The sequence below is a fragment of the Triturus cristatus genome, chromosome 8 (assembly GCF_964204655.1).
Source record: "Triturus cristatus chromosome 8, aTriCri1.1, whole genome shotgun sequence".
Classification (NCBI taxonomy): domain Eukaryota; kingdom Metazoa; phylum Chordata; class Amphibia; order Caudata; family Salamandridae; genus Triturus; species Triturus cristatus.
Genome location: NC_140591.1, coordinates 120,746,302 through 120,772,391, shown reverse-complemented (window position 1 = coordinate 120,772,391; position 26,090 = coordinate 120,746,302). Strand labels below are relative to the sequence as shown.

The 26,090-nt window shown below is 43.4% G+C and overlaps 1 long non-coding RNA gene and 1 other non-coding gene across 2 annotated transcripts in view; both read left to right on the top strand.

The window, feature by feature from the left end:
• LOC146801670 (uncharacterized) overlaps window positions 1-26,090 on the top strand; it is a 399,120-nt gene that overhangs the window by 29,857 nt on the left and 343,173 nt on the right. The window lies entirely within an intron of this gene.
• LOC146801672 (5.8S ribosomal RNA) lies at window positions 9,403-9,556 on the top strand. The gene has a single exon (XR_014968349.1). It is a non-coding gene; the product is annotated as a 5.8S ribosomal RNA (ribosomal RNA).

Below are 26,090 nucleotides of genomic sequence, written 5' to 3'. Positions count from 1 at the left end.
CATGCTTGCAAAACCATCAACTCATATTTATTTTTGGTGATCAAAAAAATTACATTTGAATACCAGAAAAGCCACATTTATTTGCACATATGCTAATAGAGTGTATAGTGGGTCCGTTTCATAATGTTCAATGACAGCACTACCAATGTTTCTTGAAAGATTTAACTCTAGATTTTAGATTGCTAGGCCATCTTCTTATCAACCAATATTACATTATTCAGTATTACAGCAACTCACAAAAACTTGAAATCATACAACAATGGAAAATAAGTCAGTTCATGACAACTGACAAAACAAAATTTATTTTATGCAGGTTGCCATAACCAATTTGACATTTTCTTCCCCCTTTGTACTCTTCATCATCATATGTATCAATATGAATAGAAAGACACACATTGCTCGCTATTATACAGAGCACAGAAAACCCCTACTGTCCAGTAATAAAGAACAAATTACTTATCTTAGGTAACACTATTTCTGGTGTATATCTATTTTGTAGTAATTTTTATTGCAAGTTCATTAAGCAATCATTTTGGTAGTACAGAAAAAGATTTGTTTATGTATAAAAAGAGGAACAGAGGAAGAGAATAGGAAACTTGTAGAGAGAAGAAGGAAGGGGAGTGAGAGGGAAAAAGCAGGAGGAAGAAAAATTAAGATCGTGATGAGTACAAAGAGAGAAAATGAGTTAAAGGTAACCAGCATAGAACAGATTTAACCTTTTGGAGTATAGCAGGAGATGATACAATATGTATTATATGTTCACCAAATATAACATTCCACCAAGTAAATACAGATAACTTACAGAAATCTTTCCAACAAGAGAGTATTACTTTAAAAGTAGGTGCAATAAAAAGATCTAACAATAGAGGTATGCTAGGTAAATTATCAATAAGAGAACCTAAGAAAACATTCTGCAATGCAAACAGAATAGTACATTGAAAAGTATTTAAGCACTTAGACCAAACTAATATACAGAAAGCTTTAACATGGCAACAATAACATAGTGACATTATAATTAGAACAGGGGCAGCATAGAAGAGAATATGTCAAACTTTGCAATATGTTCTGGGGTAATAGTAGTTTTTATTTATATAGAAAAGAATAACTACACAATGTTAGAAGCACTAGAGGTTTTGAAAAGTTTATTCCATATATTACCTTAAAATAATAGAGGGAAGGATATAGCTAAGTTGTCTTTCCATAACAGTTGCGAAGTACTTTTAGATCTAGTGGAATTTGGATATAAGAAAGTTTATAAATGAGAGCAGCCTTGGGAATAGAGCCATGTAAAAGTGTATCTAGAGATATGTTAGAACTGGGAGTCTCTAGTTGGCAGAGGTAAACACCTTTGTTCAAATAGGGACCCTCGCTTCTAATCAGGGTAAGGAGGTACACACTGTTGATTACCCCTGCTCACACCCTTGGTAGCTTGGCACGAGCAGACAGGCTTATCCCCAAATGGACACTACACTAGGTATTATACAAATATATTATCTTTATATAGCTTAGATCAGATCAAAATGTTCAAAAATGCACATACATAAATTACTCCTTCTTTAGAAATGTCTCTTGATAGGTTTCTTTAGCCAAAATAAACTGGTAGGGTTCAAAGTTCACTGTAGAAAGGATCCTTGTTAATAGCACACTTCACTCATGTAATGTTCCTTGTTATCCACCAAGTTCACTCTTGTAATGCTCTTCTGTTACAAACTCTAGTTCAAATGCCACAAATCCACCCCGTGTCAGAGGCACGAGTGCTCGTCGTTGCTGATTATCTCACTACTCCCCTTGGCGCTGCGTGAGTGTGCGTTGCTACTGCAAGCTCAATTTTCCCCTCATCACTGTGCGAGTAACTATGGCCGGCCACGCGCTTCAACAATTACCGCCCTACGCCCTGGTCGAGAATCAGGGTTCCTTTACCTTGATTCAGTCCTCTGTGGTCTGGGTGCCGGTGGGGCAGCTTCCTCCTGTTGCCGCTCCCCGGTCTCCAGTGTAGCCGTGTCTCCACTTGCCAGGCAGTTCTCTCTCCCGCTGGGCCAATCCCAGCGCGGTAGGGTGATGACGTCGTGGGCTTCCCGGGCCTGCGGAGGTGTATCCTGCAAGAGCGTCTTCACGTTGCTGGGCAACCAGTTCCGGCTGGGACCAATCCCAGCGCGGCAGGATGATGGCGTCGGCGGACCCCAGGTCTGCAGCGGTGAATCCTGAAATAGCGATCTCGTGAATACTGGGCGGTGGCCGTGAACAAAGCCCTCACAAAGCAGCAATACCAGAGGGCGGGGCCGCTTCAGTGCTCCCGGTCCGGCGGCAGCAACCTCGTCACGACACCCCAGGCAAGACAGGGGCTGGCAAGAACAAAGTGCCGGTCCTCTGAAATTCACACTGGGCACAATAATAACCGTGCACGTCAGTCAGGTGGCACAAAGGATCTCAGCAGCGTTCTTGGGTCACCCAGGTCAGCCCAGAGTCAGCAGGGACAGCAGAGCACGATGTAGGATGAGTTTGAGGGAAGTCCTTAGATTAACTTTTATGTTCCTGAGTTATAACAGGAGGCCAGCTCATCTCAGGCACTTGGAGACATGGTAGGACACAGCACACAGCAAAGTCCTTTCTGAAAGCAGGAGGGGAACACAGCACACAGCAAAGTTCCTCACATATCTTCCTTAGTAATCACAGCAAACTGCAAGTCAGCCCCAGATCACAAAGCAAGGGTAGTCCTTTTCCTCAGTCTCTTCGGTTGATCTTCTTTGGCGGAGAGTCAACTTGATTGCAGAAGTAGTCCAATTTTACTGGGGTTTCAGGTCTTATATTTATACCCCAAAAGTCTTTGTTCTTACATGTGTGAGGGGGCCAGGACCCAGTCCAAACCAGTTCTATGTGCCCTCTGCCAGGGCATGTCTTCTTTCTTTGTGAGGGTAGGCCAGGCCCATCAGACACACCACAGGAGGTGGAGCCAGCATTGTGGAAGGCAGGCACAACCCTATTCAGGCCCAGGTGCAACTCCTCCCACCACTCTAGGTGCAGATAGGTCTATTCAGCCTAGTGCTGACTCACCCTCCCTCCCGGTGCCACCCCTAGCCCCTGTCACTCACAAACCAGCCAGTCAATACACAAACTGACAGAGGCACACAGAAAGGTGGAACAGGAAAATAGCCACTTTCTAAAAGTGCAATTTTCAAACACGGAATTTAAAAACCATCTTTCCTAAAAAGATGTTTTTATCAAATTCTGAGCTCAGGGATACCAGACTCCATATGTCTATCTTGCCGCTATGGGAAGATATGCAGGTAGATATGATACACAGCATTCCCCATTCTAACCTATGGGCAAGATATCCTCTCAATAGTGAAAAAAGAAATTGGCAGTATTTCACTATCAGGCCATGTCACCTACACTAGTACATGTCCTACCTTTCACATACACTGCACCCTGCCCAGGGGGTACCTTGGGCCTACCATAGGGGTTTCCAATGTGTAAGAAAAGGGAAGGGTCAAGCCTGGCAAGTGTGTACACTGGCCAGGACAACATGGCAGTTGGCAACAGCCCACAGGCACTACGATGGCAGGCCTGAGACACCATTTTAGGGCTACTCCTGTGGGTGGCACAATCAGTGCTGCAAGCCCACTAGAAGCATTTGAATCACCAGCCCTGGCACAGTGAGACCTACTGGTAAAACAAATATGCCAATCATAGACAACCAATCAAAATTACAATTTACAGGGAGAGCATATGCACTTTAGCACTGATCAGCAGTGGTAAAGTGCCCAGAGTTCCATAGCCAACAACCACAGGTCAGGAAAAACAAGGGAGGAAGAAGCAAAAAGTTTGGGGCTAACCCTGCAAAAATGTTGTTCCAATGTCTAAAATATTTCCAATGTTTAAAAAAATGATGTTTGAGTATATTAAGACATTTATTATACTAAATGGAGGAACACAAGAAACACAGTTGGAATGTAAATTTATCAAAGTGTATTCTATTTAATAAAAAGTGTGGAAAATTAAAGTTTGACATGTGCACAGTGTTGTTAAAAGCAAAGTAATTAAATAGAGAATGTTCAAAAGTAATTCAAATTGGTAAAGGTTGAGCTTAGAAGCCATAAGCCATAGCACAACACTGTCTAATTAAAAAGGAGGAATGATACCGTTTAAAATATGGAAATCGAATACCACCTTCAAGTTTTGGTTGTAGAAATACGTGTTTTTTTATTATTCCATAAAAATGCTGTCAAGTTGTTTAAAATAGTATTCAGGGATTTTAAAAGTTAACATGAAAATAGTGTAGTGCACGGGTACTCATAGAATGGCCCGCGGGCCGCCAGCGGCCCGGCAAGTCTTTCTTGGCGGCCCGCAGACCTTGCAGACATCGTTCCGGTGTTCTTTTTTTTTTTACAGTGTCAGCAAACACACACTGTGCTCTGTGGGGGCCGGGCGATTCAAATGATAGTCCGAGTAGAGCTGCAGGGGCGCTAAGAAGGGGTGAAATACAACAAAGCCTTTTTATCATGCAAATGGTCTCTTAAAGACCTGTGAAGTACTCGAGTGGGGCTGTGTGTGTGCCCGGAATGGGAAGTTGCCTCAGCTGCCACAGAAGCGGGGGTGAGGTGACAAAGAATGACAGAGGACAGCAGGGTGTGAGAGTCGGGTGAGGTGACAGAGGGTGACAGAGGGCAGTAGGGAGAGACCGAGACAGACAGAGACAGGGACAGACTGACAGATAGAGACAGAAACAGATAGATTCAGAGGCAGATACAGACAGAGACAGATAGAGCCAGAGCCTGATAGAGGCAGAGACAGATAGAGACAGGGGCAGACAGAACTAGATAGAGGCAGAGACAGGGACAGACTGACAGAGACAGAGGCAGAGATGGATAGAGGCAGAGACAGACAGAGACAGACAGCGATAGAGACATAGAGAGACAGAGAAAGAAACACATATAGAGGCAGGGACATATAGAGGCAGGGACATATAGAGGCAGAGACAGATAGAGGCAGAGACAGACAGAGACAGTTAGCGGCAGAAACAGACAGAGATAAAGACAACAGAGACAGATGGAGGCAGAAACAGACAGAGATAGAGACAGACAGAGACAGGGACAGACAGAGACAGATAGAGGCAGAGTCAGGGACGGGGCAGACAGAGACAGAGACAGACAGAGACGGAAACGGAGACAGAGGGAGGGAGACAGAGACAGGGACAAACAGAGACAGGGACAGACAGAGACGGATAGAGGCAGAGACAGGGACAGACAGATAGAGGCAAAGACAGCCAGAGACAGAGAGGCAGAGAGACAGAGAGATGGAGAGACAGAGAGATGGAGAGGGAGACGGAGAGGGAGACAGAGGGAGACAGGGGGTGGGAGGGAGACAGAGAGACAGACAGAGGGAGGCAGAGAGAGACAGACAGAAGGAGACAGAAAGAGGGAGACAGAGGGAGGGAGACAGAGGGAGAGACCGAGGGAGGGAGACAGGGAGGGAGACAGAGGGAGGGACACAGAAGGAGACAGAGAAGGCGACAGTGGCCAACAGACAAAGGGAGGGAGACAGACAGAGAGACAGAGGAAGACAGACAGAGGGAGGAGGGCGACAGGCAGAGAGAGGAGGGTGACAGACAGAGGGAGACATGGGGAGGGAGACAGATGGAGGGAGTCAGGGGAGGCAGAGGGAAGGAGAGGGAGACAGACAGAGGGAGGGAGGCAGAAGTAAGGAGACAGAGGGAGACAGACAGAGGGAGGGATACAGAGAGGGAGACAGAGAGAGAGGGGGACAGAGAGAGAGAGGGAGACAGAGAGAGAGGGAGACGGAGAGTGAGGGAGACAGAGAGAAAGGAAGACAGGTATAAGGAGACAAATAGAAGGAGACAGATAGAGGGAGACAGAGGGAGGTGGAGAGAGGGAGAGAGACAGAGAGAGGGAGGGAGACAGAGAGTCAGAGAGAGATGGAGAGAGGGAGGGAGACAGAGGCACGGAGATAGAGAGAGGGAGAGAGAGATAGAGAGAAGAAAGGAGAGCGAGAGAGAGAGAGAGAGAGATATGTGTATACCGGGTCCGGTGGCTCAGTGGATGAAGGCGTCCGCTGCAGGGGCCTGTGTTCCACCTCATGGTCACAGTTTTTTTTTGTTGCTCTAGCGCCGCCCCCGCCCCCAATGACCCCGCCCCCACGGGGCAGCCCTTGGCCACAAAACACACTGCAAATGTGGCCCCGAGAGAAAGTTTGTGAGCACCCATGGTGAAGAGGATGTGCGGAGTAAGGTTTGTATTTTGTATTTGAACATAATAAAATTGTGACTTAGGGGCTACTCACTAGTCTGTCAGTCGGAGGGCCCCCAGACTCGCCAGTGCATGGTGGTAGCAGTCCAGCCACCGCCACACCGGCGGTCCGACGCCCAATTATGACTTCGGCAGTATGACAGCCATTGCACCACTGCATCTGCTGGGGAACCGCGGTCCTGCAGCGGTCTAAGAGTCGTAATATGCTTGGTGGTGCCCTGAGGCACTGCCAATCATATTACAACTTTCCTCACTGCCAGCGGTGTCCAGGAGATATCCTCCATGATACTGCTGGCAGTCAGAAAAAAGAAAGGGGGCCATACAGGGGCCCCTCTTGCCCCTGTTCATTAGTATGTATGCAGGGGGGTACATGGTGTGTAACCCTGTCTGTACGCATCCCCAGTTCCAGGACAGCATGGACTTTCTAGTCAATGCTATACTGGAACAAGCTGTGTGTGGCCCACCGCACTGCCTTTCTAAGGCTCCCCTATAATTATAAGTTAAAATGCGGGGGCAGTGTGCGGACATCTTTGGTGGTCCTGGAGAGGGGGGACAGTGTGGCAGCCTACTTCAGGACCACCAAGGTTGTAATCAGACCCTAAGTTTGTCATAAATAGTAGGAGAAAATCAGATACCAAGATATTTAATGTTTGAGGGACATCATGTAAAGTTCGTATAAGCAAAAACGTCTTTATAGGGAATAGAGTTCAAACATAAAATTTATGTTTAATTAAAATACAGTGTATAACCTGAGATGCAGCAATATAGAGAAACCTCTTCTTAAAATGGATTCAGAGAGGTAAGCAGATTGGACATATATTAGGGTTTCATCGAATACTCAGATAATTTAACTACTAGAGCACAATGTTTAAACCATGATATGTTTGTTTTACCCGAGTTCACTCCAAGAAAGGCTCCAACATGGAACAAATAACAAAGGAGAGAGAGAATCCTTACATGTTGCCTCTAAGTAAGTCAATGTAAGGAGTAAAGCAACCATTCAGAAAAATACTAGCACACGAGTTCGAATATAGCAATTTAATGAAAGAAATGAATTCAAAGCCAAATCCATACCAATGAACCATGGTAAACAGAAATTGATCATTAATACATTCAAAAGCTTTGTCAACATTTAGTGAGAGGGCTGCCAATTGGGAGTTAACATTTCAAGCTAGGCGGTCAATACTAGAGATCATTCTACCATTGTCAGCAGCAAGTCTGATCATTTATAATACCAGATTGGTCAGATTTTACTGGAAGAGGAATAACAGACTCTAAACATGAAGCTAAGATTTTGGCAAAGATCCTGCAATTGTATTTGATAATTAAAATAGGATATAATTCTTATAAAATCTATGGTCTATCTGTTTTAGGATTAAGGTTATTAAGGCTTCCAAAAGAGCCACTAGCTTTGAATCAGAAACATAAGAGTTAAAAAATTCTAATAATTTAGAAGCAAAAAAAGGAAACGTGAATGAGAAGATTTCAATAGAGAAACCACTGGGACCAGGTGCTTTTGCCCTCTTCAAAGACTTAATTGCATCTGAAACCAACTAGAGTGTAATATTAACTCCTAGCTTGCCAAAGGTATCTATAGGAGAGGGTGGTTGAGGGATAACATCAAAATATTTCTGAACTTTGAATGAAGATGCGGTATTGTCATCACTATTGTTTTTTTAATAGAAGGATGGCAAAGAGTCAGAAATTTTAGTGTTCGATATTCAGATAGACTTAGTTACTTGATTATTGATTCATCGAATATCCTTCCATTCTGCTTTTATTTTAAAACAATTAGCAAGCATTTTACCAGCTTTATTCTGGACCCCTTGGAATTGAGATTTGATTTTAAGCAGAATATTATCTGTATCAACGGTAGTGAGTATGATTTGTTCTGGTATAGCCTTAATCAAGTCATGAAGCATTGATGAGGAATTGTAAGTAAAATAAGTAGGCTTAAGTGTCTTAAGGTGTTGCAAAAGGAGCACATTTTGAGCACAAACACATTTTTCCCTGGCAGTATAAGACATAGTGAAGCCAGAAAAGAATCTTTAAATGCATCCTATTAGTGGCAATATAAATGTCTTTTTAATTATTAAAACGAAAACATTATTTTATAAAAGTATTAGCTGCTATAATAAACTGAGTATTTGACAATATAGCCTCTTTGAATATCCATCTACCAGTTTTGGAGTTAATATTAGAACTATTTAATGAAGCCAGTATCGGGGCATCATCAGAGATAAAAATAGACCCAATTTCAGCAGATTGCAGGCTAGAAGGTAGTGCTTTAGTAACTAAAATATAGCCAATTCTGGACATTGTATTATGCAAATTGGAAGAATAAAGAGAAGTTCAATTTTATCAGGTTTGCAGGTCTTCCAATCATTAAATAATGATCCAGAAGTAATTGCTGATTCGAATGTTTTATGCGATTTATCTGGTTTGAGCTTACGTTTTGACTTCCTATCTGCTAAAGAGTCCAAAAATTGGTTGAAGTCACCAAACATTAATATTATTAGGGGTAAAGACATTAGCAAGTTTTAATTTTATTTAAATAAGGGTTAGATTTAACAGGGCCATCAACATTAATTAAGTTAATATGCATGTTGTCTAAAACAACATTGAGGAACACTAAATCTTCTGGTAGTGTCATATTTAGTAGATACAACTTGTAGTCTCAATGTTTTATGGCAGGGAATAGCAAAAGCCCCTTTATGATGAACTGCTGCAGAGAAAAATATCTGACCAACCCACTGGCTCTTCAATTTAACAGATTCAGAAACATTAAAATGTGATTCCTGTAGCAAGGCAATTTGAGAATTAACTTTAGATAAGTGAGATAGTACCTTTTGTCGTTTGACCGGCTGGCCAAGTCCACGAACGTTCGACAAGACAACATTAAACATGTTTGATACATGGGGATAAGAATATAGGTACAAGGGTAACAAGCTGCAAAAAAGGGAAAGGAGAAAAAATAAAATCATTGATTATACAAAAAAAGATATAAAAACAGGGGAACAAAAGAAAGCAAATATCATAAAAGTAGTCAAAAAGAACATAGAGGAAAAGAAGAGAGAAAGTGAGATAAGGAAATGCATAGGAAAACAGAAGAAAAAGAAGTTTTCGAAAAGTTCCCTGTGACTCTTGGCGGTGGATCACTCGGCTCGCGCGTCGAGGAAGAACACAGCTAGCTGCGAGAATTAGTGTGAATTGCAGAACACATTGATCATCGACACTTCGAACACACCTTGCGGCCCCGGGTTCCTCCCGGGGCTATGCCTGTCTGAGGGTTGCTCGATTGTCAATTGCCCAGGGCTTCCCCGGGACGCGGCTAGGGCCGTCGCAGGGTGAGCTCTGCTTCCCCTTCATCCCCCCACAAGGTCAGACCCCCCGAGCACCCGTGGCAGGGTCCCTGGCCGGGTCCTGCCGCGGAGGTATGCCGCCTGCTCGCCTGGCCCCCCGAGAAGGGGGCCTGGCGACTGGTCCCCTTCGGGCCCGTCCCGGGGCGCCTGGCTGCGTGCCGCGTGTGGCTCTCCGTGGTGTCCCACTGGCTGCCCGCTCGCACACGCCTCAGGCGCCCACCTTCGCGGCCGGCTTCCCAGCGAGGGCGAAACCCCTCCAGACGTGATCCGGGGAAAGAAGACAACTAATGAAGAGGAGTATGAGACATGCCAACAGCATGGCAAGATTAACAGCAGAGAAAGAAGAAATAAAATAAAGATAAAAAAGAAGAAAACTTCAGCATAGGAAAAGATCAAAACACAAAAAACAGCTTAAGACTTCTGAGCATTAGTCTTCATTTAAAGTGATATAATGTTCTGAATAAACATTTTCAGTTTAACATTATCATCAAAAGATTTAATAGTGCCTTCATGGTTTATCTTGCATAAACAGGGATGTAGAATGCAATATGTATAATTCAGTGTCTCATTTGAGGCCTCAGCACAAGTAATTCCTTATGTCTGGCTGAAAGGAGGACGTGAAGGTCGATGCAGGTAAGATAACTCCTTGTTTTATTTAGTACACAGGTACAGGATAGGTCAGAGCAGGCAGCAGAAACCAACTGCTAAAACACCTGACCATTCCACATGCCGCCCTTCTAACATAGAACCTGTTGTCATGGTAGCATGTGCATCACAATAATACAGCAGAAACAAACACATCCCTTCCCTCATAGAAAAGGTAAATAAGTGAAAAAATAAAAATAAATAACATAAAAGCTTACAACACAACACTGGTGAAGGGTGTTCACGATAAACATTTGGCAACTAAGGCATGGCAAGAAAGCAGACACAAAAACCAAACAATGCACACATTAATATCTCATGTAATCCTTGAACAGGAGGTCTCATTTCATGGTAGTGCGCATTCCCTGCTCACTGTCAGAACTCTGCTTGGGCAACCACTCCTTATTCCACCATTTCCCATCACAAAGCTTGACAGATCTGCCTCCGAGAGCAATGATCTGCATGGGACTGGAACATTTTGAATGCCCCTTGGCAACCAGACCAGGCAATGTCACTTTGACCCAATCTCCTGCTTTAAAAAGAGCTTGTCTTCGCCATTTGTTTGGCTCCTTGGTCACATACTTGCTCTGGGACTTTTCACAATTTTCTATCACCAATTCACAATTCACATTGGGTACATTCAAAGGTCCTACTAATTTGGTGGCAGCCATTCTACCTTTCAATAAAGCAAAAGGGGACTCCTTGGTAATGGCACTGGGTGTAGTGAGCAGAGCACACAGCAAGTCTACAAGTTCCTTCTTACAATCCAATCCATTTGCCACTTACAACTTTATACTGTCCTTTATGACCCTGTTACAGCGTTCTACCATACCTTTACTCCGGTGATGATATAACAAACTGGTAATGTGGTTGATGCCCCAATGACGCATGAACCCTTGGAACTCTTTGGCCATAAATTGCACCCCATTATCAGTGGCCAGTACAACTGGATCACCTCTCAAAAATAAAGACTAGAGAAAATCTAACACCTCCTCAGTGCTGTCGGACTTCAAAAATTTCATTCAGGCCACCTAGAGCCATAGTCCACAGCAACTAAATAGTTTCTGTTGCGCTCATCCAAAACATCCGTGGGTCCAATGATGTTTAAACCTAACTTGAACCATTGTTTGCCCCGAACAGGCACTGCTTCAATTGGACTAGGAAACATGATTTGGATTTTGTCACTAACCGCACAAGTTACACAGTCTCTTACAAAATTTTCAACTCCCATATCCATGCCTGGCCACCAAAATATTTCTATAATTCTCCTCTTCCTGGCTCTCATGCCCACGTGACCCTCATTGGCTAAGGCCAAAATCTTGCTTTGCAATGCCACAGGCACCTCCAACAAATCCATTCTTCTCAAGACACCCATATAGATACTTAACTATGGAAAGACATGTTTGAAAGAACTGGCTGCCCTATCTTTAGGGACCCAACTCTTACTCAACATACCAACCACCATTTAGACAGTTTCTTTTTTTGCACAGCGACTTTCCACTCTTCCTCTATTGTGCAACCAAAACTGGATTCCTCCAATGAGGCCACGACGCAGAAGCCATCATTCACCGGCTCCCTTACCTGCACATTGGAGAGGGGCACCTGAGACAAACAGTCCGCAATAATATTCCTAGCGCCAGGAATATATTCCAATTGAAGCTGGAACTCCATTAACCCGAAGTGCCATTTATCAATATTGGGAGTGGCATTTCTGGTCCCCTTCGTGGTAAATACGTTAATCGAAGGCTTGTGACCCATGCAGATAAACTCTGAACCCCATAAGTATTGCCTAAAATGACCCACACCCCACATACAAGCCAGGGCTTCATGCTCTATCACAGAGTAAGTGCACTTCGCACCTCTTAACGTGTGAGACCAAAAGCCACCACTTCTTCCTTTCCCTCTTTTTTTAGGAGTAACACTGCACCCAACCTATGCTCACTTGCATCTGTGACGACAATAGAAATATTATGTGTATCAAAAGTTGCAGGGGAATGGCACAAATTAAATCCAGTTTTATTTGCTGGAATTCAAGCTCTTTCTCTGAAGACCACACAAACTGCTGTGTTTTCTTCATCAGTATCCGATATTGTGTCTTATCACTACAGTTAGCACAAACTTCCAACATGCCGAAAAACAACAAGAGCTGGTCCTTATTTTGTGGTGTGGGGAAGTCTTTATGGCCATTAATATATCCTCCTTCGGTTCCACCCCCGAGCAGACAACTTATATCCCAGGTAATCCACATGGTCCACTGCAAACTTGCACTTCTCTGCTTTTAATGTAATGCCCCTTTCAGTTAAGATAGATACTACAGTGGCCAAAGTCTTGTCATAACATTCCACATTCTTACCATACACCAAAATGTCATCCTCAAAACACTTCACATTGGGAACACCAAAACACATCGCCTCCATGACCCTCTAAAATACCGCAGAAGCCAATGCAAGACCAATGGGCATTTTCATAAATCTATAAGCAGCGGAAGGAGTCACAAAGGCTGTAAGCTGCTGACTTTTTTTCTTGAGAGTGATCTGGTGATATGCGGAGGATATATCTAAGGTGGTGAAAATGATTGCCCCCTTTAATCAACCTAGCATCTCCGTAATGTTAGGTAGGGGATGACTGTCGACCCATATTCTCTCAATTAGATCCCTCAAGTCAATGCACATTCAAAGAGCACCATTCTCCTTCCTGGCCAAAACCACAGGGGACAACCATTCAGAGCTCTCAATGGGCTCAATGACACCCTGCTGACAAAGAGATTCCAATTCCAGAGACAACTTCTTCCACATGGCAAATGGAACACATCTGGCTTTTAAAACCACAGGTTGAACTTCTTGCTTAAAAATGATAAGATATGGAAATCCCTTAATTTTTCCAAGATTCTTCCTAAAGACTTCTGGAAAAGATGCTTTCCAATCCTGTACCCCCACAGCCCAGACAGATTTTTTGTCCTCTTTGAGCAGAACCTGCTCTGAACTGTTTGGGTCAAAAATGATGCCCAGATTTTCTGCTCCAACCATCCCAGAAGAGAAGATCTATTGTTTGCCACATTCACAGTGGCAGGAGTGGAATGTCCCGTAAATGTTAACACACATTCAAATTCCGGAATACCTAAATGGGTTTACCCCCATAAGCTACGGGTTTAATCAGGGATTTTTTCAAGGGAATGTTGACTAACCTAGTCCACTTTTTGGTACCAAAGAGAGTGAAAAATGAACTAGAGTCGGCCATCATGGAAATATTTTACCATCTGCACCGATATGAAAAAAATGGTCGCCTGACACTTGTGCAAACAAGCTTCAAGACCTCTGGATTATCAGCCTTATTTATGAAATCAGTGGTTTTGTGAGAATCACTCAAATCATTCAACTTCCCCACAAAACTCGATTCACAAGCATTCAACACCATCATGACCAGATTTCCTTCCTCACTGTCAGGATCAGAATCCACCTCAGATATGCTATCAACTGATAGAACCTTTTTAGTTGTAGGTTGTACTGGCTTACATTTGCACACCTTTTCAAAATTACCCCTCTTTTCCATTTCTCGCAATGCTTATCAGATTTGGGACAGAAAGAAGCATTTCCCAAATGACTTCTGCTGCAACATCTGTAATACTCTAATGTTCTCTGTGTCTCACTTTTCCTTTCCCTTTTTTCACTACATTCTTCACCGTAACTGCGTGCACTTTAGTTTCTAAGGCCAACTGGTCCATGTACATGTATGTAGTCTCTACATTTTTAGCTATTTCTAATGCTTTGCCCAAGGTTAAGTTCTCAGTCAACAATAGCTTTTCTTGAATACTTTTTGCTATTAGTTTTCTCAGCTAATCGGTCCATTAACAATTCATCCTCAAAAGTTCTATAGTCACATGTCACTGCTAGGACTCTAAGATCACTCATGAAAGCTTCTACTGGTTCGCCCGGCAAGTGCTTCCTCATGTAGAACCTGTGAGTCTTCATAAAGATGTTAAGCTTCTCTGTAAACCTGGCATCCATCATTTTTATGGTAGAGGCATATTCATCCACTGCATCGCCCTCACCCAACTACAGCTGGAGATAAGTGCTTTAAAACTTAACTCCCTTCAGTGCCCAAAGAATGGCTCAATAAAGCAAATGTTTTCTTATGAATGAAAACTTCTGCTTCAATGGCTTCAAGGTAAGCCTCAATCCTTCTAACCATAATTCCCACTCCAGAGGGGGATTCCCTGGAGCCAATAGAAATGGAGGAGGGGATAAAACTGACTATTGCATATTGGCGGGATTAAAGGACTACAACGATATAAACCAGAATTAATGTGTGTAGTAACACTTATACAGAGAGTGAACAGCTCTAAATCTCAATAAAAGATCAACACAGTGAGAGTGTCACTGAAGTTGCACGCAACATGCTGGCATAGTTGTTGTGAAAAAGAGAAAGTTACCAGAAAACGTGTGACACGAGTAAACATGGTGTGCGCGTCACCGACCTGCACAAGGTGCGAGAATTATTATCCAACTGTTCATTGTGGTGTGTTTATCACCGGTACATACTGTGTGAAGAAGGTGCAGCTCGTTGTGAATATGCAACAAAAGGGATGTGCGTATCACCGATACGCCGAATAAACAACGACAGGCGCAAACCTGGTTTGAGTAGAACGTTATCATTACCATGATGTGGCAACCTGGGAGTAGGGGGAGATGTTTAGAAAGCATTGGCGGAACGGCTGGAAAGTGAGAAGAAACTGGCACCGGACTCACAGACTTACAGCTGGAGGTTGCCAGGTTAAAAACAGCAAATGAAATGTAGTGACGCAGCCAGGACAGACACAAGAACAGCTGGGCATTGGTTGCTAGGCTGCTATGCAGCGTTTAATCCAGACTGAAAAAATCAAAGGTTACAGGGATGTTATAGTTAGGAATTAGCATTTAAAAAACCTTACAAATTGACTGAAAAAAATGTTGCAGGGGCTTTATAGCAAGGCTGACATTTCACACATACAAAACCAGCAAATTCAGCAGTTATAGTTAGCTTAGCTAACTATAACTTCTGCCCCCTCAATGCACTGTTTATGACCTCACATATTACATCACTCATGACATGGTCAGTGACATCACTGATGACATCACTGATAACATCACTGATGACATCATCCAGTGACTGTGAATGTTTGTAAAATGTTTATGAGTGTGAAGTATTTATACCAAGGTGTATTGGTGAATCAGTGTGTGCATGAGTGCCTGTATGAATAATTCACTGAGGGCATGGCTGACTGTATAAGTGAGTGATTAGTTGTCTCAGTGAATGTATGGGTATGTGACTGGTTATGTGAATGTTTGTATCAGTCTGTTAGTTGTGTCTAAGTGGCTGTATGGTGTGTGAGAAGGTATTAGAATGGCTGTATGGATAAGTGATTGGTTGTCTGAATACCTGTATGGATGTATGAGAGTCCATGTGGGTTTGTAAGATGATTTGTGACTGCCAGTATGGTTGAGTGAGTGGGTGAGTAAGTGGCTGTTTGGGTTAGTGAATGTGTGTGTGAGGAGCTGTATGGGTGAGTGTGTGTATTGCTGTGTGGGTAAGTAAGTGAATGCATCAGTGGTATATGGATGAGTACCTGGGTTTGTGAAAAGCAGTATAGGCGAATGATGTGGTAAACGAGTGACTGTGTGGGCAAGTGAATGTAGGAGGAGCTGTATGGGTTAGTGGCATTTGTTCGTTTTTGTATCAGTAAGTAAGTGAGTGTGTAGCTCTATGGGTGATTAAGTGGCTCTGTGATTGACTGTATGCATGTCTGGCTCAGACTGTGAGTGCCTGTATGGGTGTATGAGTGGATATGTCAGCGGCTGTAGTGGTTACTGAGTGTGTGTATGCATAACTGTCTGGGTGAGTGAGAGGATATGTGTGTTGGTCTATGAATCAGTGAGTGGGTTTATAAGTACTGGTATGGCTGTATGAATGGATTTGTGAATAGTAGTGTGTGAGTGGGTGCATAAAAGGTTCTATGGGTGTGTGAGTGGGAGTGGCCATGAATCTGTGGATGTTGTCACCAGTGATGTAATTTGAGATATCATCAGTGATGTCATTAGTGATGTCACTGACCATGTCATGAGTGATATAAAATGTGGGGTCATAGGCAGTGTATTTCAGGCGGGCATGAGTTATAGTTAGCTTAGCTAACTATATCAACTGAATTGCTCTGGTTTTTTACAAGTGAAATGTAAGCCTAACTATAATGTCCCTGTAATCTTTGTTTTTTTCAGTGAATTACTAGTTTAAAAAAAAAATCTATTTCCTAACTATAACATCCCTGTAACCTTTGTTTTTTTCCAGTGAATTTCTTTGGTTTTTCAAAATCTATTTCCTAACCATTACGTCACTGTAACCTTTGCTTTTTTCAGTGAATTTCTCAGGTTTAATTTGTATTCTATTTCATATCTATAACTGTCTGATCCGTATTAAGGACTGGATGAATGAGAATAAGCTTCAACTAAATGGTAGCAAGACAGAGGTTATTCTATTCGGAAAAGCAGAACAGCTCTGGTCCAGTGATTGGTGGCCGGAGGGCTGGGCATCTGTACGCAACCTAAGCAATCAGTGCGTAATCTCAGCATCATGATTGACAAGTCTTTGTCCTTGAGGACCCATATAAATCAGGTGCTTGGGGCCTGCTTCGGGATTATGCGAATGCTGCGGAAGATTTTCAAGTGGCTACCCCCGGAAGCAAGGAAACCTCTGGTTCAGGGTCTCATAATTAGCCGCTTGGACTATGGCAATGCCCTATTCCCTGGGCTTAACCATGATCTGCTTTGTAAACTTCAGATACTACAAAACACGGCCGCCAGACTGGTTCTTGATCTTCCTCCTCGGTCCCCCTCTGCCCCTACTCTCAAAACTCTGCATTGGTTACCTGTTCGCCAAAGCGGGCGTTTTAAAATTCTTAGTCTTGCCCACAAGGTAATGTATGGAACTGGTCCACTGTATCTTGTTATGAAGCTCCGATGGTATGTCCCCGAACGCTCTCTGCGATCTAGTTCTAGATTTTCTCTTGTCCAGCCACGTATCCGTACGGTACGTAATGGAGGTCGATCCTTTTCCTATCTTGCTCCTTTTCTGTGGAATCAACTCCCTGTGGAACTAACTTCTATAACTAACCATCTACTCTTCTGTAGAAAGCTTAAGACCTGGCTTTTTGCCCTTTAATTTAGGCGGAGCTTACAGTTGATATACTTTCCTCTGTCTTTGGCTGCAATGCGCCCTGAGACCGTTTGGTGATATGCGCGCTATATAAAAATATCTGACATTGACATTGACATATAACGTCATATTTTTTCTCCATAATTAGATATTAAGTATAACATCAGTATGAGTGCACCACGTATTGTTGTATTTGTCATCTGTTTTTTAAAAAGTACCATATTTATTCAAGATATTAGTGGTGTTTGCTATGATGTTGCAATCGTCTTGGAAATAGTGTATATACCGCGTGTTTTTGACAAAATGTAGAACACATATATAAATATATTTTATATAAACTTTGAGTCTAGCTGTTTAGTGAGATATTGATTTAACTTTCCCTTTTGTATATATTTCTCGAAAAAAGTACATCTGAAATGTATTTTTCTTGTTCGCGGCTACTCCGGACATCGCAATGACGTTGGTAGACATGACTACAGCATGTTTTTGACAGAGTGTAAAACACATACATAGACATATTTTACATTAAGTTTGACTTTAGCTGTGTAGTAAGATATTGTTTTAAGTTTGTCATTTGTATGTATCTGTCTAAAGAATTAGATTTGAAATGCATTTTCCTCAGTTGGGATGACACTGGGAGTCGCAATAACGTTGTTATTCGCGAGTACCGCTTGCTCGTGACACAGTGCAAAAAACAGATATAGACATATATTTTACTAAGTTTGATTCTAGCTGTCTAGTAAGAGATTAATGTAATATTCTGTTTTGTATGTATTTGTCCAAAAAAGTAGTCCTTAAATACATCTCCCTTGTTCATGTTGATACCGGAAGACGCAGTGACTTTGTTAGTCACAACTACCACGTGCAAAATACTTATATAGACACATTTTTTAATAAGTTTACTACTAGTTGTTTAATAGCTTATTGATTAAAGTTTCTCTTTTGTATGTATTTGTCAAAAAAAGTAGATTTGAAATGCAATTTTCTCCTTTGCAATGACACCGTAAGTTGCAATGACTTCGTTAGTAGCGACTACTGCATACTTTTGACAAAGTGCAAAACACATATATAGACATGTTTTTATTAAGTTTGACTCTAGCTGTTTAGTAAGATATTTATGTATAAAAAGTAGTTTTTAAATACATCATCGTCATTCGTGGTGACACAGGAAGTTGTGGGGACTTCGATAGTCGCGACTACCACGTGTGTTCGACAAAGTGGGAAACACATATATAAGCATATTAATATAAAGTTTGACTGTATCTGTTCAGTAATATATTGTTTTAACTTTATTTTGTCTAGGCAGTTTTTCAAAAAGAGCACTTTAAAAAAATAACTTTTTGTTTTTGCTGTGAACCTGAACGTTGCGACAACACTCGCAAATAGCACATGATTTAAAAATAAATATATTTCATCGGTATGCAGAGTTTCCTTTATGAAAGGAAGTACACACCCATTTTCTCTTCTTGAATTTTCCAGGTACCGGCTGTTTCATTTTAGGAGCTGCCTCAAATTGTTATTACTAATTGTGCTGTTTTTTTCCAGTTTTTGGCAATTTTCAGAAAAATAAAATGGCATTTGAAAAACTAAACGAAGATCTTCAGGTGGTTTAAGTTGTTAAAGAGCCAAAGGTCCAAGCTGCACAAGAAGAATCTTCAGATGAAAAACCACCAATGAAAAAACAAAGCATAGCTTGGATTTTTTCACAATTCCATGAGTTGAATCAAAGACCATAGCTAAATTGTTGAGGTGCAGCTTGTGTGAGAAGATATTATCTGGAGGCACAGCAAATACATATTCATGTGGTACAACAAACATGTTGTATCATTTCAAGACATTTCACAAGAGGCCCTTTAAAATTGCACAGAGAGAGAGAGAGAGAGACACAGAGAGAGAGAGAGAGAGAGAGAAAGAGAAGGAGAGGGATCATCAGCCTCCAGACCTCAAGCCCTTGCTGTTGGCGACAACGTTCCACCTGAAGTGGAAAAGAGATGCTGTTTTGTTTTGCTACCTTCTGCATGAACTGTAAAACCATTGTAGCAGCTGGAGTGACACTCTCCAGATATAATTTTGCAAAATGTGAAAAACCATACTTTTCATTTTTAACATTTTTTCATTGCAGCACTTCAATCACAATTTTTTAATCACAGGTCTTAATTATGTTCTTTTGGTGGCCATTTTTTTGAAAAAAATCCCAAAAAATAAAAAAGCAGTCCTGAAAAAGGAAAAAAAGGTTCTTTTCAGAAATGCCTTTACTGGTTAAAAAAAAAGATAAGTTGAATGAATGAATGAATGAATGGATAAGTGCAGAGTGCTGCATGGATGTTTGAATGAGTACATGAGTACTGCATGGATGATTGAATGAATGCATAAGTGGTGAGTGGAGGAAAGAATGAGTGCAAGAGTAGTGTCTGTGTGATTCTGTCAGTCTATGGGTAGTGCATGGGTAAATGTATGTCTGCATGGATTGTACTTGATTGATTGGATGAGCACATTGGTACTGCTTGGGTAATTAGATGACACTGGGGCTGATTCACAGAACTAATCTGAGACAAAATCCTAAACATACTACTTTTGGTATTTACAGAAGGCATTTCGTAGTAGTAAAGTTAGGATTTTGTCTTAAGTTAGGATTTTATCACAAGTTAGGATTTTGTCTTAAGACCAAAACTTAAGACAAACTTAAGTTTAACTTAAGACAAAATCCTAAATTAAGACAAAATCCTGATCCCGAGTGATTGGATGAGTGCATGGGTACTGCCTGGATGATTGAATGACTGCATGGGTAGTGTCTCCTTGATTGGATGAGTGTATGGGTAGTGTGAGGGTGATTCAATGAGTGCATAAGTAGTGCCTGGTTGACTGGATGAGAGCATGGGTACTCCCTGGTTGATTGGATGACTGGGCAGTATCTAGATGAGTGTATGTGCAGGACTAAGATGATTGAATGAGTGCATGGGTAGTGCCTGGGTGATTGGGTAAGGGGATGGGTAGTACCTAGATGATTGGATGAGTGTCTGGGTAGTCCCTGGGTGTTTGGAAGAAAGCATCGGTAGTGCCTGGCTGATTGTATGAGAGCATGACTAGTGCCTGGATGATTGCATGATTGCATGGCTATTGCTTGGGTGATTGGACAAGTGTATGGGTAGTGCCAGGTTAATTGGATGAGTGGTAGGTACTGCCTGGTTGATTGGATGAGTGTATAAGTAGTGTCTAGTGATTGCATGGCTGTATGGATAGTGCCTCCATGATTGGATGAGTGTATATGTTTTATAGAGTGATTGGATGAGAACGTGAATTGTACCTGGATGATTGGATGAGTGCATGGGCAGTGCCTGGGTAATTGTATGTCTGTATGTGTAGTGCCTTGGTGATTGGATAAGTACATGGGAAGTGTCTGGGAGACTGGATGAGTGTGTTGGTAGTGCCAGGGTGATTAGGTGAGTGCATGAGTAGTGCCTGGTTGATTTGATGACTGTATAGGCAGTGTCTGGATGAAAGGATGCCTGGGTGATTGGATGAGGGTATAGGTAGTGCCAGGATAATTCGAAGAGTGTACTGGTAGTACCAGGGTGATTGGATGAGTGTATGGGTACTGCCTGGGTAGTAATTGAGTGTATGACTGCATGGGTAGTGCCTGGATGATTGGATAAGTACATGGCTAGTGCCTGGGTGATTGGATGAGTATATGGGTAGTACCAGGGTGATTGGATGAGTGCATGGGTAGTGATTGGATGAGTGCATGAATACTACCTGGGTGATACAATGAGTGTATGGGTGGTACCAGTGTGATTGCATAAGTGCATGCATAGAGTTTGGGTGGTTGGAAGAGTGCATGGATAGTGCCTGGGTAATTCTATGATTGCATAGGTAGTGCCTGGATGATTGGTTGAGTGCATGAGTTGTGCCTTGGTGATTGGATGAGTGCATGGGTAGTGCCTGGGTGATTGGATACATGCAAGGACAGTGCCTGGATGAGTGTACTGGTACTGCCAAGGTGATTGGATTGCTGTATGGGTACCGCCTGGATTGTACAATGAGTGTATGGGTAGTATGAGGGTGATTGCATGAGTTTATGGATAGTGTTTGGGTGAGAGCATGTGTAGCACCTGGGTAATTGCATGACTGCATGGGTAGTGCCTGGATGATTATATAATTTGGGAAAAAGGGGGTGGTGATGGACAGAGTTTCTGAATGATGCAGAATACTCTTACCAAGTCAAGAGATCATGGTTTTAATCCATCACCGTTTTTTAGCTCACTGCACCATCCCAGCTCAGAACCTGGCTACATGCAAATTAGTCTGTACCTGTCCCAGTGCATGATGGGAACAGGGCAAACCAAACTACCAAGCCAATTTTTATACTGGGAAGGAAACAAAGTTCCGGGGACCGGTTTCTGGCATCACAGCCTTCGTCGGCCCGGCTTGCCTGAATCCTGATGGTGCAATGAGGAAGGGACTCACGTCTGAGCATACCCTCCCACACTGAGTGCGGATAAAAACAATTTGGGAAAAAGGGGGTGGTGATGGACAGAGTTTCTGAATGATGCAGAATACTCTTACCAAGTCAAGAGATCATGGTTTTAATCCATCACTGTTTTTTAGCTCACTGCACCATCCCAGCTCAGAACCTGGCTACATGCAAATTAGTCTGTACCTGTCCCAGTGCATGATGGGAACAGGGCAAACCAAACTACCAAGCCAATTCTTATACTGGGAAGGAAACAAAGTTCCGGGGACCGGTTTCTGGCATCACAGCCTTCGTCGGCCCGGCTTGCCTGAATCCTGATGGTGCAATGAGCAAGGGACTCACGTCTGAGCATACCCTCCCACACTGAGTGTGGATAAAAACAATTTGGGAAAAAGGGGGTGGTGATGGACAGAGTTTCTGAATGATGCAGAATACTCTTACCAAGTCAAGAGATCATGGTTTTAATCCATCACCATTTTTTAGCTCACTGCACCATCCCAGCTCAGAACCTGGCTACATGCAAATTAGTCTGTACCTGTCCCAGTGCATGATGGGAACAGGGCAAACCAAACTACCAAGCCAATTCTTATACTGGGAAAGAAACAAAGTTCCGGGGACCGGTTTCTGGCATCACAGCCTTCGTCGGCCCGGCTTGCCTGAATCCTGATGGTGCAATGAGCAAGGGACTCACGTCTGAGCATACCCTCCCACACTGAGTGTGGATAAAAACAATTTGGGAAAAAGGGGGTGGTGATGGACAGAGTTTCTGAATGATGCAGAATACTCTTACCAAGTCAAGAGATCATGGTTTTAATCCATCACCGTTTTTTAGCTCACTGCACCATCCCAGCTCAGAACCTGGCTACATGCAAATTAGTCTGTACCTGTCCCAGTGCATGATGGGAACAGGGCAAACCAAACTACCAAGCCAATTCTTATACTGGGAAGGAAACAAAGTTCCGGGGACCGGTTTCTGGCATCACAGCCTTCGTCGGCCCGGCTTGCCTGAATCCTGATGGTGCAATGAGCAAGGGACTCACGTCTGAGCATACCCTCCCACACTGAGTGTGGATAAAAACAATTTGGGAAAAAGGGGGTGGTGATGGACAGAGTTTCTGAATGATGCAGAATACTCTTACCAAGTCAAGAGATCATGGTTTTAATCCATCACCGTTTTTTAGCTCACTGCACCATCCCAGCTCAGAACCTGGCTACATGCAAATTAGTCTGTACCTGTCCCAGTGCATGATGGGAACAGGGCAAACCAAACTACCAAGCCAATTCTTATACTGGGAAGGAAACAAAGTTCCGGGGACCGGTTTCTGGCATCACAGCCTTCGTCGGCCCGGCTTGCCTGAATCCTGATGGTGCAATGAGCAAGGGACTCACGTCTGAGCATACCCTCCCACACTGAGTGTGGATAAAAACAATTTGGGAAAAAGGGGGTGGTGATGGACAGAGTTTCTGAATGATGCAGAATACTCTTACCAAGTCAAGAGATCATGGTTTTAATCCATCACCATTTTTTAGCTCACTGCACCATCCCAGCTCAGAACCTGGCTACATGCAAATTAGTCTGTACCTGTCCCAGTGCATGATGGGAACAGGGCAAACCAAACTACCAAGCCAATTCTTATTCTGGGAAAGAAACAAAGTTCCGGGGACCGGTTTCTGGCATCACAGCCTTCGTCGGCCCGGCTTGCCTGAATCCTGATGGTGCAATGAGCAAGGGACTCACGTCTGAGCATACCCTCCCACACTGAGTGTGGATAAAAACAATTTGGGAAAAAGGGGGTGGTGATGGACAGAGTTTCTGAATGATGCAGAATACTCTTACCAAGTCAAGAGATCATGGTTTTAATCCATCACCGTTTTTTAGCTCACTGCACCATCCCAGCTCAGAACCTGGCTACATGCAAATTAGTCTGTACCTGTCCCAGTGCATGATGGGAACAGGGCAAACCAAACTACCAAGCCAATTCTTATACTGGGAAGGAAACAAAGTTCCGGGGACCGGTTTCTGGCATCACAGCCTTCGTCGGCCTGGCTTGCCTGAATCCTGATGGTGCAATGAGCAAGGGACTCACGTCTGAGCATACCCTCCCACACTGAGTGTGGATAAAAACAATTTGGGAAAAAGGGGGTGGTGATGGACAGAGTTTCTGAATGATGCAGAATACTCTTACCAAGTCAAGAGATCATGGTTTTAATCCATCACCGTTTTTTAGCTCACTGCACCATCCCAGCTCAGAACCTGGCTACATGCAAATTAGTCTGTACCTGTCCCAGTGCATGATGGGAACAGGGCAAACCAAACTACCAAGCCAATTCTTATACTGGGAAGGAAACAAAGTTCCGGGGACCGGTTTCTGGCATCACAGCCTTCGTCGGCCCGGCTTGCCTGAATCCTGATGGTGCAATGAGCAAGGGACTCACGTCTGAGCATACCCTCCCACACTGAGTGTGGATAAAAACAATTTGGGAAAAAGGGGGTGGTGATGGACAGAGTTTCTGAATGATGCAGAATACTCTTACCAAGTCAAGAGATCATGGTTTTAATCCATCACCGTTTTTTAGCTCACTGCACCATCCCAGCTCAGAACCTGGCTACATGCAAATTAGTCTGTACCTGTCCCAGTGCATGATGGGAACAGGGCAAACCAAACTACCAAGCCAATTCTTATACTGGGAAGGAAACAAAGTTCCGGGGACCGGTTTCTGGCATCACAGCCTTCGTCGGCCCGGCTTGCCTGAATCCTGATGGTGCAATGAGCAAGGGACTCACGTCTGAGTATACCCTCCCACACTGAGTGTGGATAAAAACAATTTGGGAAAAAGGGGGTGGTGATGGACAGAGTTTCTGAATGATGCAGAATACTCTTACCAAGTCAAGAGATCATGGTTTTAATCCATCACCGTTTTTTAGCTCACTGCACCATCCCAGCTCAGAACCTGGCTACATGCAAATTAGTCTGTACCTGTCCCAGTGCATGATGGGAACAGGGCAAACCAAACTACCAAGCCAATTCTTATACTGGGAAGGAAACAAAGTTCCGGGGACCGGTTTCTGGCATCACAGCCTTCGTCGGCCCGGCTTGCCTGAATCCTGATGGTGCAATGAGCAAGGGACTCACGTCTGAGCATACCCTACCACACTGAGTGTGGATAAAAACAATTTGGGAAAAAGGGGGTGGTGATGGACAGAGTTTCTGAATGATGCAGAATACTCTTACCAAGTCAAGAGATCATGGTTTTAATCCATCACCGTTTTTTAGCTCACTGCACCATCCCAGCTCAGAACCTGGCTACATGCAAATTAGTCTGTACCTGTCCCAGTGCATGATGGGAACAGGGCAAACCAAACTACCAAGCCAATTCTTATACTGGGAAGGAAACAAAGCTCCGGGGACCGGTTTCTGGCATCACAGCCTTCGTCGGCCCGGCTTGCCTGAATCCTGATGGTGCCATGAGCAAGGGACTCACGTCTGAGCATACCCTCCCACACTGAGTGTGGATAAAAACAATTTGGGAAAAAGGGGGTGGTGATGGACAGAGTTTCTGAATGATGCAGAATACTCTTACCAAGTCAAGAGATCATGGTTTTAATCCATCACCATTTTTTAGCTCACTGCACCATCCCAGCTCAGAACCTGGCTACATGCAAATTAGTCTGTACCTGTCCCAGTGCATGATGGGAACAGGGCAAACCAAACTACCAAGCCAATTCTTATTCTGGGAAAGAAACAAAGTTCCGGGGACCGGTTTCTGGCATCACAGCCTTCGTCGGCCCGGCTTGCCTGAATCCTGATGGTGCAATGAGCAAGGGACTCACGTCTGAGCATACCCTCCCACACTGAGTGTGGATAAAAACAATTTGGGAAAAAGGGGGTGGTGATGGACAGAGTTTCTGAATGATGCAGAATACTCTTACCAAGTCAAGAGATCATGGTTTTAATCCATCACCGTTTTTTAGCTCACTGCACCATCCCAGCTCAGAACCTGGCTACATGCAAATTAGTCTGTACCTGTCCCAGTGCATGATGGGAACAGGGCAAACCAAACTACCAAGCCAATTCTTATACTGGGAAGGAAACAAAGTTCCGGGGACCGGTTTCTGGCATCACAGCCTTCGTCGGCCCGGCTTGCCTGAATCCTGATGGTGCAATG